Below are 13778 nucleotides of genomic sequence, written 5' to 3' on the forward strand. Positions count from 1 at the left end.
AATAGTGTAGGTTAGATGGGCTTGAGATTGGTATGACAGGTCGGCACAATATCGAAGGCCGAAGGGCCTGTACTGTGCTGTAATGTTCTATGTTTATGTTCTATGTTCTAAGATGGCATCCTGAGTGGCGACTTGTACTCATTTGAATATATGCAACAATAAAGCAAATTCAATACAACTTATAAACGTACTCAACAATATCAGCAGCAATCATGATTGGAAATAGAAACAGAAAATGCTGGAAATACTTGGCAGGTTATGGCAGATCTGTGGAAGGAGAAACAGAGTTATTATTTCAGGTCTGTGACCTTTCATCAGAACAGGTTTTACATTAATAATTGAGTTAATACCAGTCAGGAGATTATACTAACAGATTTACAGTATTGTTAATACAGCATAATTTAAAAACCAAAAACATCTACAAATACTAAGCAGGATCTGTGCAGAGTGAAACATTTTTGATGACAAGTCATTGGCTTGAAACATTAACCTCTGTTCTTCTCTGCACAGATGAGCTTTTCAAACATTGTCCATTTTATTTTCACTTTCTTTTGGAGGATTTAAACCCATTTCTCTCAGTGCACTGCTATTTCCTGGACAATTTCCATTGCTGCAAAACTGCATCAAATGGATTGACTTAAAGTTTTCTCCCTGCAGAAAGACTTGATGCAATAGTACTAGTCACCGCCGTTTGACAGTCCAGTGACTGCTGGCCATTCTGGTCTATTTAAAATGGTCACAATCTGACAAATCTTTGGTAAGGACTTTGGGGTCAAAATATATGATCATCAGCACTAGCGTTCCCTGTAAGTCCCTCGCAGCCATGCAGTTTTGCCCACATTGATTGGCAAGCTGACATAGTTATTTCCAGTTTCAGAAGTCTGAGCTGCATACAGATGTTGTAGAGAGAGTACTGATCAGCAAAGTAGAGGGAGTACTGATCAGCATTTATAGCTCCACTGTGCTACCGGTGCATATTATAAGATGCTGAAATCTTTTCAAAGTGCACAAGAAAATGCAATCAATCAGGAGGGGCAAAAACAGAAGTTGCTGGGAAAGCTCAGCAGGTCTGGCAGCATCTGTAAAGAAAAAAAATCAGAGTTAATATTTCGGGTCCGGTGACCTACATTATGTTATAGCTCATTGACGGTCAATGGCATAACATCACTGAATCCCCCACTACCATAGACTGAACCTGAACTGGACTAGGTATATAAACACAGTGGCTACAAATGCAGGCCAGAAGCTGGGAATTCTGCAGCAAGCAACTCACCTCCTGACTCCCCAGAGCCTGTCCACTACCTACAAGGCACAAGTCAGGAGTGTGATGGAATAGTGCCCACTTGCCTGGATAAGTGCAGCTCCAATAACACTCAAGAAGCTTAAAAACTTTAAAGCAGCTTGCTTGATGGCACCACATCCACAAACATCCATTTCCTTGCTACTGATGCTCAATATCAACATCAATAAGGTGCACTGCAGAAATTCACCAAGGTTCCTTAGTCAGCACCATCCAAGCCCATGAGAGCTGACATCTAGAAGGACAAGGACAGCACCCCCATCAATCATCTTCATCACTTCCTCAAAAAACTTATTCAACTGATGAGACAAGACCTCCCCTGCATAAAGCCATGCTGTCATTAACACATCTATTCTTTTCCAAATGCGGGTAAATCCTGTCCCTAAGAGCCACCTGCAATAATTTCTCTACCATGTAAGGCTAACCAGCCTATAATTTCCTGGATTATCACCGTCACCCTTCTTATTCAAAGGAACAATGTTAGCTATTCTCTATTCTGGGACCTCACCTGTGGCTAGAAAGGATATAAAGATCGCTGCCAACTCCATCAATCTCCTCACTTGACTCTTCAGCATTCTGGGGACTTAGCTCCCCAAATGTTTTTCAAGATACCCAATCGCTCCTCCTTCTTCATACAGATACGCCCTAGGATATCAACATACCCTTCCCTAAACTTAACAACTGGCCTTTAGAATACTCCTGCATATCAGATATCAATTTTTCCTCAAACAGCTGCCTCAAGTCTAATTTCTTCCTGCCTAATACTGGTGTGATTTGGCTTCCCTCAATTTAGCACAGGTACTTCTGCTATAACGCAAAATCGCATTATAGGGAAATTGCTTCAGAAAAATCGCTATATCCATACAGCAGAAAGTTATCCAAACAGTGTCCACTATTCATCAATTGTTACAGCCAATTTACGTAAACAAAACACATTTTGGCAGAATTACCTGTACTTTCATCTTATCTTTGTCCTTACCTATCTTAAAACTTACAGAATTATGATCAGACAGGGGAACAGAAGTGACAAAGGAAAAACAAGTAATTGTTTTTGTTCACTCAAGGGACATGGGCATCGCTGGCTGGCCAGCGTTTATTGCCCATTTCTGAATGTCAGTGGCTTGCTAGGTCAATTTCAGAGGGCAGTTATGAGCCATTCCAACAATGCATTAATGGACGTAGAGAAAAAAAGTGTGCTTTCTTGCAGGTTTTCTGGTAGTTAGTGACTGTAATGTCAATCCTTTAAAGGTGTCTTATTTCTAACTCTGTACAGTAATATATCTCCTTTTTATTCCTCTTTTGTATCCAGGATTTGTCCCTGAGTCCTTGTACCTAAAATAGCGCCATCAGAGGCAGACATTGTAAAAACATTTCATTGTACTTCTACTATGGAGTACTCACGACAATAAAGGATTGTCTATACTCAGTGACTCAGAGGATTTGCTGCTTGGTCGAGCATTTTGGACAATGTGATACAGTTTGAAACTTTGAGAAAATGACACAAAAACAACAGAGAGGCAGAAACCAGAATGAGAGAATAAATGTGTTGATCTGGATGAACACAACGGGTCAAGGAGCATCAGAGGAGCGGGAAAGATGATGTTTTGGGCCTATACCCTTCTTCAGAAATTTCTGAAGAAGGGTCTAGGCCTGAAACGTCAGCTTTCCTGCTCCACTGATGCTGTTTGGTCTGCTGTGTTCATCAGCTCTACACCTTGTTAACTCAGATTCTCCAGCATCTGCAGTTCCAACTATCTCGGAGAGAATAAATGGCAGTTTTGAAATGCAGGGCAGATCTAGCAAAGATAACCTGGAGCATTGGACCCCAGGTCTCTTCCAGGGAGGAGCTGTCATGCTGCCCCCAATCACTGGCTTTAGTTGGCCTTTGCATTACCTTAACAACCTTTAAAAACGATCAAAACTCGTTGACAACCTTTTGAAAGGCCCACCTGTCTCTATATTTATCTCAATTCAGGGGTGAGAATCCTGTCCAAAGTAGCCATTCCCCTGTCTAATTGGTCCTGGGGCTGGAATGTGTACGCAGCAGCAAGGTACCGCTGCTAAAGGAGGCGGGGGATGGATAATTGGATGATTTGAGGCAACAGGTATTCCTCCTGGTATACACCGAGAGTTAGCAACCAAATTTACACAGAGCTAGCTGACCTGACCAAAGGCACTATGACAGGAAACAATTAGTCCCCAGTGTAAATTAACAAGGCTCCTCCTGTTAAAGGGATGTGTGTGAATGTCACCGGAAAAATGAGATTAAGTTAACTGTGAGACTGGCACTGTTTAATAAGCTGCTAACACTCATGAAACATAAAGAATGGCCAATTAGAGGAAATAATGATAGCTGGTAAAGCCAGTGCAGCTTGAGAAAGAAAAAAGTGCTTGCTTTTGAACAGTGCATTGTGTACAATGAATTACTCTGAAATATAAGTAGCTTGCTATGTCACAAAACAAACAGCCACTTATGTCAAGGAAGATCAGAAAAAGATCAATTATCAATTTGTCTGTGAGCTATGATACTGAAAGAGCAATCTAGTTCAGAACACCAGGAGGACCTATTGCTCTTATACAGAAGAGACCATTTAGCCCATCATGTTTGTACTGACTCTTTGAAAGAGCTGTCCAGCTAGCCTTATTCTCTACACCTTCCTTTTAGCCCTATAAATTGTTCCCTTTCACATATTTATCTATTCTGTATCGAGGCAGGGCTTGAGCCGTCAGATTAGCCAAACATGGATCACCAGTGATGCCTCCAACAATCTTGACTTGCTTTGACAGCCCTGAACTCCCAGTTTACAATCATCCAGGTTGTGGCACATCATCCACAAATTCTCTGTTTGACTCAGCATGTTCAATTAATCACTTTTTCCTGGATGACAGGCAATACGAGAATAACGGGAAATTGTGCTGGATGGATGTATTGTACCAAGTGCAGAATAATTGTTGTGAAAAAAAATCCGGGGACAAGCTAGGCAGAGACAGGCACGAGAGTTGCTAAAAGGCTGGCACTCCACAAAGCATGCTATTAATAAACATATTGAAATCGACCCCATATACATTCCACTAAGAAGGAAAGCTGGAAGTGAGGCGATCCATCTCAATGGGCCCCAGAGTTTAAAAAACCAGGCAGGAAAACACATCGATGCTTCATTGGAGGCTGCACTCAGGATGTTACCAGCATGGTAATGAAATGTCTGCGAAACAAGAAACCAGCTCGGCGAGCCAACCAGTCTCAGCACAACATGATTGACAGTCTTCAGGTTTTTGTTCCAGCTCCTCTCTACTTGACCATTCATTGCAGCCACATCTACCTGTTCCATTTAAGAAGAGAAGATAAATGAGATTTAGTGAGGGAATGATACTATCTGTCAGCTAACCTCATGTCGCTCAGTTTCAAAGTTTGTTTGATAATGCTGTTACGAAGTATCTTGGGATGTTTCACTCTTTTAGAGGCATCATGAAAGGGCAAATTGCTGTTGTTGTAATAGATCACAATCATGACAACACTTCACAAAGTCCCATGATGCATAGTGAGATGCAAAAAAATGCTATATCAATCTAAGTTTTCGACAGACTGAGTCAATCATTTATCAAAGTCAGTATTACCTGGGCCAACCACCACTATAACACACCGTGGGTCAGTTGATGTTTAACTAGCTAGACTGGTTCTTGAAAACCTGTACAAAGGTAACGAAAAACAATGTAAAACAAACAGTTTCATCTAAAACAATCTTCTATCCAAATATAATTCGACTTATAAAACTGGTGAAAATTAATCATCAAAAGGTCATTGGGGACATTTAAGAGACTGCTGGACACGCATATGGTCACAGAAATTTGAGGGTGCATACATGAGGATCAATGGTCGGCACAACATCGTGGGATGAAGGGCCTGTACTGTGCTGTACTGTACTGTTCTATGTTCTATGTTCTATGAAGCCTTTCAGAGTGATACAGAACAGACATTGACAGGTTACAGCTACTGGGAGTGGCAGTTTTCTAAGAAGTTTCTGAAACCACTTATAGAAGGCAAAAGAAGAATATCTGATGAGCGAATTATTATTTCCTCTTGCCATCAAAGATTCAATGGATTCAGAAGTAAGTCACTGCAATACTGTCTCAGTAATCCTACTTTTCAACTCTGGGTTCACAGCCTTGTTATGCATTTGAGGTGCCACAACTAACAAGTGTCTTTTTAAACAATGAGAGTTTTCACCTCTAGTGTGTTAAAGATATGCTAATACACTTCCTACGAAAATTATCCACATCACATTTTCCCATATTATGCTCCATCTGTCAGATTTTTGCCCACTCAGTCAACCGATTGTTAACACAGTGAAACCTCCTTGTGCCACTTTCCCAACATCTATCGCTATGTCATCTTCAGATGTAGCAACCACATCTTCACTCCCTTCATCTAAATCATGGATATCATCCACATCTTTTCCATTAGTTGGCAGTCTATTAACGTCACCGTACAAAGAAATTGTACCCTTTTTGTTCCTTAGCTCTAGCTAAACAGATTCTGTCAAAAACAGAAAACAATGAAAATTTCTAAATTTCACACCATGTCTGCTTGGACTCAGATACAATATTGATTTTGCCCTTTGAAACATAGGTTGTCCCTGGAGATACTATGCTTATTTGTATTACACTCGAATTGAAGCATAGCTGGCCATGAGTTTGCCCTCAGTTAAAGACCAGATGAGAAAAATTTAATGTATGGAATTAAGAGGATCACTGAACTTAAAAGCCTGGCAGTTGAAGTACGATTTTTCCAATACTATATTGAGTACCATTATTTCACATAATGTGACAATATTGTCAATATATTGGCTTCCCACTATGCTGTATCTTGATGCTTTTAATTAAACAGTCAATAATAGAATTGGAGGTGACATCGGCCTTCAAACAGGTAGGCATTCAATCATCAGTTAGCATCCCCATTTTTGACCTCACGTCATGGGTGTACAAGGCGCAATTTTAAAATCTGCACATCACACATAAACTGGAAATATTATGAATTTTAAGAAAGACAGTGACTGGTCTCATGGAGACAGAAGCAAACTAGTGGAACGGGCAGACAGGTGACACATTAAATACTATGCAAAGAAATATGAAATGATAACTTTTTGCAGGAAACAATAGGAGAGACAATACAAAGTAATGGGTACAATTCTAAAGGAGGTTCAGGAATAGAGAAACCTGAGGGTCTTATTAGATCCTTTGCTAATTTTTCATGATTTTATATCTATTTTTATCATTTTTGGTTTGGAGCTATGAACTGTGAATTGAGAGCTGGAGGTGACCTTGGGACTGTGAGAATCAGATTGTTTTAGAAAAAGAACTAAATAACCAAATATTTGTTTTTGAGGGCTAGCTTGGAAGATAATTGCATATTGATTCTTGTTTAAAGAACCCTATTGATGTTTCAGTTCCAGAGATGCATTATACTGAAACAGATGGCAGGCAGTTAAATGTTATCAGGGGCCTCATGGGAAGATACCTAGTCAAACAAAAAGAAACCAAAGATTGAGCTGGTTTTGAACTGTACTCAAATCAGAAGGATTGTGCCTGTGAAAGCTATAAGATGAAGGTTTGATTGTGCCCTGGTTATTCTCTGATTATCAGCTTTTAAGTTTAGAGAATAGAATCTCAGCTAAATGTATGAGATGAATATTCCTTGGAGCTGGCTGAAAGTGAATTGCTTTGGTTATGGCCCACATCAACTCCCGTCTCCCAACCTGCCTTGATTCCCGACAACTTGCCTACTGACAGACGAGGTCCACAGCAGATGCCTTATCCCTAACCCTGTACACAGTAATGCAGAGACTCGAACAAACAGCTCTGCCAATCATCCAACCCAAACTTTGGGTCCGCTTATGTGAATGACTCCTTTGTCATCACTCAACAAAACAAATTAGAGGAAACCTTCAAGACCATCAATAATACCCTTTACTGGCATAACATTCACAAAAGAGGAGGAAAACAACAACAAGCTGCCATTCCTAGATGTCACAGTAGAGCGAACAGTCAATGGGGAACTTCAAACCAGCATCTACAGGAAAACAACACATACGGACCAAATACTGAACTACAGGAGCAACCATCCCAACACCCACAAACGAAGCTGCATTAGAACATTATTCCAACGAGCCACCACACACTGCAGCACAGAGGAACTACGCAGAGCAGAGGAAAATCACCTATACAGTGTATTCAAAAAGAATGGGTACCCTATGAACACAGTCCGCTGATTCCTCAGCAACAAACCCAAACAAACAGACAAAACGGGCCCAGAAACCATAACCACTCTCCCCTACATCAAAGACATTTCGGAAATGACTGCCAGACTACTCGGACCTCTTGGCATCAGGGTAGCCCACAAACCCACCAACACACTAAAACAGCATCTAATGAACTTAAAAGACCCTATACAGACAACAAATAAAACGAACATCATCTACAAAATACCTTGCAAGAACTGAGACAAACACTACATTGGACAAACTGGCAGAAAGCTAGCCACCAGGATACATGAACATCAACTAGCCACAAAAAGACATGGCCCACTATCACTCGTATCCCTACATACAGATAAGGAAGGACACCACTTTGATTGGGACAACACATCCATCCTAGGACAAGCCAAACAGAGACATGCACGAGAATTCCTAGAAGCATGGCATTCCAACCGGAACTCCATCAACAAACACATTGATTTGGAGCCAATCTACCACCCCCTGAGAAAAAGAACAGGAAATGACATCACCAATGCAGGAAATGACATCACCAACACAGGAAATGACATCACCAACACAGGAAACCTAAACAGACAAATAGAAAGCGGGACATAACACCAGTGCTTCACCAGAGGCTCACTGATGATGTTAGCTAGAATGGTGACAAAACAGCTGGGAACAAACCTTCAAGCTCAGTGAACCAGCTTACATCTGGAACAAAATAAAGACCCATTCTCTTGTGGACCAAGAGGAGGAGAGCGCTGTGTTGGAGGTGAAAAGAAGACGTCGGGTTGGCTGTGCACCCTTGCAACCAGTGGATCTTAATGCTGGCTTCGGCCTAACGCTGGCTCAGGGGAGCAGCCAACCTGCAACGATGGCTGCAGCAAGTGCTCGTGCCCAGGTCAGGGGGTCCGGAACACCATCCGTGTTTCCGTGAAGAAGGTGGATGAAGGTGTACCTGTGGACCGCACCTTCTTCGTGAAACGGGTCCTGTTGGACTGTTGTGGGTTCGCTGCTGCGGACATTTACTGCCTGCAGGATTTTCCCGGAGGAGGTTTTTACGATGTGACCTTCAGGAGTGCCAAGCTTTGCGAGCGCTTCCTGGAGGTTTTCAAGGAGAAAGGAGGTGAGGGCCCCCTCTCTGTATTGACCGCTGCCCCGCTGTTTGTGATGCCAGCACAGAGGAGCCGTATGGTGACTGTACACATGTACAACCCGCATGTGCCAGCAGTTGATGTCCTGACCTTCCTTGAAAGGTACGTGAAGGTGGAAGGGGACCTAACTGACAGCATGGACCCCTTTGGCATCTGGACCAGTAAGAGGCAGGTCAAGGTGACGCTGAGGATGGGCGCGGACGGGAATGTCGTACACCCACCGTCCAGCTTCGCGATCGGTGGGAGCAAGGGCTACCTGACCTATGCAGGGCAACCTAAAGTCTGCCATGCCTGTGGTAGGTCAGGTCACGTGGTGGCCGACTGCAAAGCCACCATCTGCAGGGAGGAGGGACACCTTGCAAAGGAATGCCCAAAAGAAAAAAACTGCAACCTTTGCAGGGAAGCGGGCCACCTCTATAGGGCATGCCCACAGCGGGGGACCACCTACGCCCAGGTGGCCAGCAGGGGCAATGTGGGGCCAGCCCCCCCCGGAGGAGAGGAAGGCACCAGGGCCCAGCAAGGACCCCACTAATGTGGAGGGCCAGGTCGTGCAGGAGGGCCCAGCCCCGCAGGACGGACCCGAGGCCAGCAAAACGCCCCTGCAGGTTCTGGTCCCCCCCGATAACCCGGAGTCAATGGAGGCAGCGACAGGCGACCCAGGGGAGTGGACGACGGCCCGGAAAGCGAGGACGAAGGTGCGTCGGCGGGCCCAGGAACCGCAACCATCAGGCGGGAAGAGGCAGCTACGGGGGAGGGGGAGCTATAAGAGCTCCTCTGACGAGGGGGATTCGGAAAGGGCCCCCCCGAAGCAGAAGTTAAAGATCTCAAGGGAGAAGGAAAGCTTCCAGGTGACGGGAGGCGTCCTGAGGCTCCCTCCGACATCCAGTCACCTGCCGCTGGGGCACTGGAGGGCCCCCCGGAACTTCCAGGTGGGAAGGAGGTAACAGCGCGTCCCCAGCCTGACCCACAGCCGGACTCTCCTGCCTCCGTACCCTCGATGGGGGGATGCCACCCAGAAGGCAGCACGGACGGTTTCCTCAGCCCGGAGAGCGCCTAGCAGTTAGCCCGGGCAATGGGCATAAAGGGACAGATAGAGGGGCTGGACCTTGGATGTGGGGAGGGTACTGCGGTCATTGCCCACAATGGGGGTACGAGTTGCGAGCATTAATGTGCGCAGTGTCAGCTCCACCGCAAGATGTGTATCCACGTTGGCCTACCTGACCACCATCAAGGCGGACCTCCTGTTTCTGCAGGAGTGCGGGATACCGCACCTCAGCAGGTACGGGAAATGGTCCGGCGCCTGGACCTGTGGGCCTTCGATCTGGTCGGGGGGTAACGACTGTCGCTCCTCGGGCCTGGCTATTCTGCTGCGGGGGCGCAACTTCACCATCTCTCAAGTTCAGGAGGTGGTGGGGGGGGCCTCCTAGTGGCTGACGTCACCTACAGGAACGCTCCCCTGAGGCTGATCAACGTGTACGCCCCAGCAGTACGGAGTGAGCGGTTGGCCGTCCTGCAGCGGCTTCCACCCCTGCTGGCTACGTCCAGGCCGGTCATCCTAGGCAGAGACTTCAACTGCATCATTGATGCAGATGGAAGATCTGGCGTGGGGACAGAGGGTGGGGGGAGTCAACTGGACGTCACGTCCAGATTCCTGATGGGCACGGTGAAGGACGCCAAGCTGCTTGATGTCTACAGCGCCCCTGCAGACGGAGTGCAGCGGAGGTACACCTGGTCGCGGCCAGACGGGTCTATTCGCTCAAGGATAGACTTCCTGTTTGTGTCACGGACGTTCTCGGTCAGGTCCACTGGCATCGAGCCGGTGTTCTTCTCTGACCACTGCCTCTGCTGGCCGACTGTCACTTACAGGACGACCAGCCGGCCGGCAAGGGGACGTGGAAGCTCAACACGACTCTGTTGACCCCAGAGAACGTCGAGGAGCTGAAGAGGGAGTACGCCGGTTGGAGAACCGTGAAACCCCTCTTTTAGTCTCCGGTCAACTGGTGGGAGACGGTGAAGGAGAACATCAAGAGGTTCTTTGTCCTCAAGGGTGTTCAGAAGGCAAGAGAGAGGCGGGGAAAGCTGTCGCGACTCCAGAAAAGGGTGCAGAACCTGCTCCTTCTGCAGTTGATGGGGGTCGATGTCACGGAGGACCTCCGTGAGGTGAGGGGCCAGCAAGCCTCGCTCTTCGCCGTGGAGGCCTCCAGGATAATCTTCCGGTCCAGGGTCCGCTCCGTGGAGCAGGACGAGACCTGCTTGCGTTTCTTCTTTCAGAAGGTGCACAAAGAGAGCTCTGTGCTTAGCCGGCTGAAGGAGGACGACGGCTCGGTGACGTCGTCTCGGCCCGACATTTTGAGGATCAGCAGATCCTTCTATGCCGGACTGTACGATACGAAGCCCACGGACAGCACGGCCTCCGAGTCGTTCCTGTCGTCTATCACAGAGGTCTTAGACGACGGCACGAGGGAGTGGCTGGACCGGCAGATATCCCTGGACGAGCTGACCAGAGCCCTCAAGTCCTTGGAGAGGAATAGGACTCCCGGGAGCGATGGCTTACCGGTCGAGCTGTATTCCGCTCTGTAGGACCTGGTCGGCCAGGATCTGCTGGAGGTGTACGATAAGTGTGCTTCAGGCAGGGAAAATGTGCAAGTCCACGAGGAAGGGCATCATCACCCTCATTTACAAAAGGAAGGGGGAGAGGGAAGAAATTAAGAATTGGCGTCCCATTTCACTATCGAGCGTGGACTACAAAATCCTGGCCAAGGCCATAGCCAACCGGGTCAGGTCTGTCCTGGAGTCGGTGATTCACCCTGACCAAACCTGTGCTGTGCCGGGCAGGAAGATCGCTGAGAGCCTCGCACTCATCAGGGATACGATCGCCTATGTACAGGACAGGCGGGTGGACACCTGCCTCGTCAGCCTGGACCAGGAGAAGGCCTTCGACAGGGTCTCTCATGCTTACATGAGGGACGTCCTCTCCAAATTGGGGTTCGGGGAGGGCATCCGCAATTGGATCTGGCTGCTCTACACCAACATCGTTACTGCAGTCCCAATCAATGGGTGGGAATCAGACAGTTTTCCTGTCAGATCTGGAGTCAGGCAGGGCTGCCCGCTCTCTCCTGCCTTGTTCGTGTGCTGTGTGGAGCCCTTCGCCGCATCCATCAGGAAGGACATGAGCCTGAAAGGCGTAACTATCCCAGGCAGCGGAGGCCTTCAGGTCAAGACCTCCCTGTACATGGACGATGTCGCCGTCTTCTGCACCGATCGTCGGTCGGTGAGTAGACTGTTGGACATCTGCGGCCAGTTTGAACTGGCCTCGGGTGCCAAAGTCAATAGGGGTAAGAGCGAGGTCATGTTCTTCGGGAACTGGGACGACCGCTCCTTCATCCCCTTCACCGTCAGGACAGACTAATTGAAGGTGCTGGGTGTTTGGTTTGGTGGAGCTGGGGCATGCACTAAGACTTGGGAGGAGCGTATTGCCAAATTGAAGCAGAAGCTGGGCAGGTGGACGCTCCGGTCCCCCTCCATCGCGGGGAAGAACCTGGTTGTCAGGTGCGAGGGGCTTTCAGTACTGTTGTATGTGGCGCAGGCCTGGCCTATTCCCTGGACCTGTGCCGCTGCGGTCACCTGGGCCATCTCACACTTCATTTGGGGGTCGAGGATGGACCGAGTCCGCAGGGACACCATGTACAAAGACCTGGAAAATGGGGGAAAGGGCGTACCGAACGCCACCCTCGCCCTGACGGCTACCTTTGTGTGCGGCTGCATCAAGCTGTGCGTAGATCCTCGGTACGCAAACACCAAGTGTCACTACTTACTGAGGTTCTACCTGTCCCTGGTGTTGCAAAGGATGGGCCTGGCCTTGTTGCCGTGGAACGCTCCAAGTAGTTGGACCGTTCCGTACAACCTGTCCTTTGTGGAGAAATTTTTGAAAGGAAACACCTTTTGACCACAAGGCCGTCAGGCAGTGGTCAGCACGTAGTATCCTCGAGACCCTTCGGGAAAAGGAGAGGGTGGATCCCGTCGTGTGGTTCCGCACGCAGACTGCCAAAGTCGTTTGGCAGAATGCCTCATCCCCAGAACTTTCAAACAAGCACAAGGACATTGCTTGGCTGGTGGTGAGAGGGGCTCTGCCAGTGAGATCCTTTAAGCATGCCCGGAATCTCTGCGCCACCGCATGTTGCCCTCGAGGTGGCTGCGGGGGCCGGGGGGGGGAGGACGACGAGACTGTCGATTACCTCCTTCTGGAGTGTGCCTATGCGCAGGAGGTCTGGAGGGGGATGCAGTGGTATTTGTCGAGGTTCGTCCTGAGCAGCTCCGTGACGCGGGACTCTGTGCTCTACGGGCTGTTTCCCGGGACGCACACCGAGACCAACATCAACTGCGCCTGGAGGACCATCAATGCTATGAAAGACGCTCTTTGGTCTGCCCTCAACTTGCTGGTCTGCCAGCTGAAAGAACTGACCCCGACCGAATGTTGCAGACCGGCGCACTCCAAGGTCCAGGACTACGTGCTGAGGGACGCGCTAAAGCTTGGGGCAGCCGCCGCCAAGGCGCGGTGGGGAAAGACCACGGTATGAAACGCCTCGTCCAGAATAGAAAAAAAAACCCTATCTGGTGACTGGGTCCAGCTGGCGCCTTCCCGAACTGGTCAGGGGGCCAACTGGGACTGTGCAGGGTGACGACTGCCGGGGTATTTTCTTTGTTTTGTTTTATTTTTCTTTGTTTGTTTTTTTTCCCTTTAGTTGGTGTACATGCCCCCTGGGTAACCCGGAGCGGCTTGCATGACTGGGTAGGTGTATAAATGTTTTATTTTTTGTACATCTTATGAATATATTATTTCAAATAAAACAAAACATGACAGAACATCTGGGAACAAACCTTCCAGCTCAGCGAGCAAACTTACATCCAGCACCTCAACCTGAGCTACAAATCTTCTCAAAACTTGCTAACCCCTGGAACATCTGGGCAACAAGGACACCTACGTCAGACTCCTGTTCATTGACTACAGCTCTGCCTTCACATCATTATCCCCTTCCATACTGATCTCAAAACTGCATGATCTTGGTCTTGGCT

General features: G+C 47.6%; 1 long non-coding RNA gene across 1 annotated transcript in view; it reads right to left on the bottom strand.

Moving 5' to 3' along the window:
- Positions 1-3031: 3031 nt before the first annotated feature.
- Positions 3032-13778, bottom strand: part of LOC125456226 (uncharacterized) — a 29039-nt gene continuing 18292 nt past the window's right edge. The window contains exons 2-3 of the long non-coding RNA XR_007248422.1: positions 4916-4986; positions 3032-4620 (exon numbers count right to left, since the gene is read on the bottom strand). This is a non-coding gene — a long non-coding RNA (uncharacterized LOC125456226). The remainder of the gene's footprint in view (positions 4621-4915; positions 4987-13778) is intronic.

This window comes from Stegostoma tigrinum, chromosome 8, assembly GCF_030684315.1.
Source record: "Stegostoma tigrinum isolate sSteTig4 chromosome 8, sSteTig4.hap1, whole genome shotgun sequence".
NCBI lineage: Eukaryota > Metazoa > Chordata > Chondrichthyes > Orectolobiformes > Stegostomatidae > Stegostoma > Stegostoma tigrinum.